We start from the raw sequence: 4914 nt of genomic DNA, 5'->3' as shown, positions 1-4914 counted from the left end.
AAGTAAACTGGTATTTTCTTTGTTGTTTAAAAGAAATAATTAATCTTGATCTTCTGAATTGGTGTTCTACTTCTCAGTGAACTAGAAATTTTTTTTCTGGAAAAAAATAATTAAGGTTATTGAGCTTTTGATTCTAAAATTCTAATTACCATTATAATTCTGAATTTCTGATTACTGTTATGATTAGTAATTCTTGTAGTAAACTAATTATTGTTCTAGTTTTTCCTTTGATTTGTTCTTATGTTAATTGATGCGGCTTGATGAGCGGATAATTTATACGCTTTTTGGCATTGTTTTTAGTATGTTTTTAGTAGGATCTAGTTACTTTTAGGGATATTTTTATTAGTTTTTATGTTAAATTCACATTTCTGGACTTTACTATGAGTTTGTGTGTTTTTCTGTGATTTCAGGTATTTTCTGGCTGAAATTGAAGGACTTGAGCAAAAATCAGATTCAGAGGTTGAAGAAGGACTGCTGATGCTGCTGGATTCTGACCTCCCTGCACTCAAAGTGGATTTTCTGGAGCTATAGAACTCAAAATGGCGCGCTTCTAATTGCGTTGGAAAGTAAACATCCAGGGCTTTCCAGAAATATATAATAGTCCATACTTTGGCCGAGTTTAGATGACGCAAAAGGGCGTTGAACGCCAGTTCTACGCTGCAGTCTGGAGTTAAACGCCAAAAACACGTCACGAGCCAGAGTTGAACGCCAGAAACACGTTACAACCTGACGTTCAACTCCAGAAAGAGCCTCTGCACGTGTAAACTTCAAGCTCAGCCCAAGCACACACCAAGTGGGCCCCGGAAGTGGATTTATGCATCAATTACTTACTTCTGTAAATCCTAGTAACTAGTTTAGTATAAATAGGACTTTTTACTATTGTATTAGACATCTTATGATTTTTAGTTCATCTTAGGATCATATTGATCACGTTTGGGGGCTGGCCATTCAGCCATGCCTGAACCTTTCACTTATGTATTTTCAACGGTAGAGTTTCTACACTCCATAGATTAAGGTGTGGAGCTCTGCTGCTCCTCATGAATTAATGCAAAGTACTACTGTTTTCTATTCAATTCAACTTATTCCGCTTCTAAGATATCCATTCGCACCCAAGAACATGATGAATGTGATAATTATGTGACGCTCATCATCATTCTCACTTATGAACGCGTGCCTGACAAACACTTCCGTTCTACATGCAAACAAGCTAGAATGAGTATCTCTTAGATATCTAATACAGAGGACCGAGTCTGAGATATTAGAATCTTCGTGGTATAAGTTAGAACCCATGGATGGCCATTCCTGAGATTCGGAAAGTCTAAACCTTGTTTGTGGTATTCCGAGTAGGATCTGGGAAGGGATGGCTGTGACGGACTTCAAACTCGCGAGTGCTGGGTGGTGCACGAAATTGTGATGTCCAGGCTTGAACAATCCCTGGTAATGGCTCCAAAGCTTGGTGCTTTGATCTTAATTCATAATTGTCACAACTTCGATACATCTAACCAGCAAGTGCACTAGGTCGTCCAAGTAATACCTTACGTGAGTAAGGGTCGAATCCCACGGAGATTGTTGGTATGAAGCAAGCTATGGTCACCTTGTAAATCTCAGTCAGGCAGATATAAAGTGATAATGGTGTTTTCGAATATTATATAATAAAATAGGGGTAGAGATACTTATGTAAATCATTGGTAGGAATTTCAGATAAGCGAACGGAGATGCTTTTCGTTCCTCTGAACCTCTGCTTTCCTGCTATCTTCATCCAATCAGCCTTACTCCTTTCCATGGCTGGCTTTATGCAAGGGCATCACCGTTGTCAGTGGCTACATCCCCTCCTCTCAGTGAATAATATGCTCACGCACCCTGTCACGGCACAGCTATTCATCTGTCGGTTCTCGATCATGCTGGAATAGGATTCACCCTCCTTTTGCGTCTGTCACTAACGCCCAACAATCGCGAGTTTGAAGCTCGTCACAGTCATTCAATCATTGAATCCTACTCGGAATACCACAGACAAGGTTTAGACCTTCCGGATTCTCTTGAATGCTGCCATCATTCTAGCTTACGCCAGGAAGATTCTGGTTAGGAGATCTAAGAGATACTCATTCTAGCTTAATTCATGTAGAACAGAAGTGTTTGTCAGGCACGCGTTCATAAGGGAGAAGGATGATGAGCGTCACACATAATCATCACCTTCATCACGTTCTTGGGTGCGAATGGATATCTTAGAAGCGAAATAAGAAGAATTGAATAGAAAACAGTAGTACTTTGCATTAATCCTTGAGGAACAGCAGAGCTCCACACCTTAATCTATGGAGTGTAGAAACTCTACCGTTGAAAATACATAAGTGATAGGTCCAGGCATGGCCATGTGGCCAGCCCCCATGATCTAAGAACAATGCGTTCAAAGATGGTCAAAAAGACCCTAAGCTGATCAAAAGATACCTAATACAATAGTAAAAGGTCCTATTTATAATAAACTAACTACTAGGGTTTACATGAGTAAGTAATTGATGCATAAATCCACTTCCGGGGCCCACTTGGTGTGTGCTTGGGCTGAGCCTGAGTGTTGCACGTGCAGAGGCCATTTGTGGAGTTGAACGCCAGTTTTTGTGCCAGTTTGGGCGTTCAACTCTGGTTTTGGATCCTTTTCTGGCGCTGGACGCCAGATTTGGGCAGAAGGCTGGCGTTGAACGCCAGTTTACGTCGTCAATTCTTGGCCAAAGTATGGACTATTATATATTGATGGAAAGCCCTGGATGTCTACTTTTCAACGCAATTGGAAGCGCGCCATTTCGAGTTCTGTAGCTCCAGAAAATCCACTTTGAGTGCAGGGAGGTCAGAATCCAACAGCATCAGCAGTCCTTCTTCAACCTCTGAATCTGATTTTTGCTCAAGTCCCTCAATTTCAGCCAGAAAATACCTGAAATTACAGAAAAACACACAAACTCATAGTAAAGTCCAGAAATGTGAATTTAACATAAAAACTAATGAAAACATCCCTAAAAGTAACTAGATCCTACTAAAAACATACTAAAAACAATGTCAAAAAGCGTATAAATTATCCGCTCATCACAACACCAAACTTAAATTGTTGCTTGTCCCCAAGCAACTGAAAATCAAATAGGATAAAAAGAAGAGAATATACTATAAATTTCAAATTATCAATGAAACATAGCTTCAATCAAATGAGCGGGACTTATAGCTTTTTGCCTCTTGAATAGTCTTGGCATCTCACTTTATCCATTGAGGTTTAGAATGATTGGCATCTATAGGAACTTTAGATTTCGAATAGTGTTATTGACTCTCCTAGTTCAGTATGATGATTCTTGAACACAGCTTCTTTATGAGTCTTGGCCGTGGCCCTAAGCACTTTGTTTTCCAGTATTACCACCGGATACATAAATGCCACAGACACATAATTGGGTGAACCTTTTCAGATTGTGACTCAGCTTTGCTAAAGTCCCCAATTAGAGGTGTCCAGGGTTCTTAAGCACACTCTTCTTTTGCTTTGGACCTTGACTTTAACCGCTCAGTCTCAAGTTTTCACTTGACACCTACACGCCACAAGCACATGGTTAGGGACAGCTTGGTTTAGCCGCTTAGACCAGGATTTTATTCCTTTAGGCCCTCCTATCCACTGATGCTCAAAGCCTTGGGATCCTTTTTATTTTCCCTTGCCTTTTGGTTTTAAGGGTTATTGGCTTTTTGCTCTTGCCTCTTGGTTTTAAGAGCTTTTGGCTTTTCTGCTTGCTTTTTCTTTTTCTTTCTATTTTTTTCGCCTATTTTTTTTTTCCTGCAAGCTTTGTTCTTTGCTGCTTTTTCTTGCTTCAAGAATCATTTTTATGATTTTTCAGATTATCAAATAACATGTCTCCTAGTCATCATTCTTTCAAGAGCCAACATATTTACCATTCTTAAACAACAACTTCAAAAGACTTATGCACTGTTCAAGCATACATTCAGAAAACAAGAAGCATTGTCACCACATTAATATAATTAAACTAAGTTCAAGGATAAATTCGAAACTCATGTACTTCTTGTTCTTTTGAATTAAAACAGTTTTTATTTTAAGAGAGGTGATGGATTCATAGGACATTCATAACTTTAAGACAAAGTTACTAACTACTAATGATCATGTAATGAAGACACAAACATAGATAAGCACATAACATAGAAAACGAAAAACAGAGAAAGCAAGAACAAGGAATGAATCCACCTTAGTGATGGTGGCGTTTCTTTCTTGAGGAACCAATGATGTCCTTGAGCTCTTCTATGTCTCTTCCTTGTCTTTGTTACTCCTCCCTCATTGCTTTTTGATCTTCTCTTATTTCATGAAGCATGATGGAGTGCTCTTGATGTTCCACCCTTAGTTGTCCCATATTGGAACTCAATTCTTCTAGGGAGGTGTTGATGTGCTCCCAATAGTTTTGTGGAGGAAAGTGCATTTGAGGCATTTCCGGAATCTCATGGTGATGAGCTTCATACGCCTCTTGAGCTCCATGAGTGGGCTCTCTTGCTTGCTCCATCTTTTTCTTAGTGATGGGCTTTTCCTCTTTAATGAGGATATCTCCCTCTATGTCAATCCTACCCGAATTGCATAGGTGGCAAATGAGGTGAGGAAAGGCTAACCTTGCCATGGTGGAGGACTTGTCAGCCACCTTGTAGAGTTCTTGAGGTATAATCTCATGAACTTCCACCTCTTCTCCAATCATGATGCTATGGATCATGATGGCCCGGTCTATAGTAACTTCAAACCGGTTGCTAGTGGGAATGATTGAGCATTGAATAAACTCCAACCATCCTCTAGCTATAGGCTTGAGGTCCAATCTTCTTAGTTGAACCGGCTTGCCTTTGGAGTCAATCTTCCATTGAGCTCCTTCTACACATATGTCCATAAGGACTTGGTCCAACCTT

The sequence above is a fragment of the Arachis ipaensis genome, chromosome B4, assembly GCF_059453495.1.
Source record: "Arachis ipaensis isolate K30076 ecotype BB chromosome B4, ASM5945349v1, whole genome shotgun sequence".
In the NCBI taxonomy this organism is placed as follows: domain Eukaryota; kingdom Viridiplantae; phylum Streptophyta; class Magnoliopsida; order Fabales; family Fabaceae; genus Arachis; species Arachis ipaensis.
The sequence above is the reverse complement of the archived record's forward strand: the minus strand, read 5'-3'. Positions refer to the sequence as shown.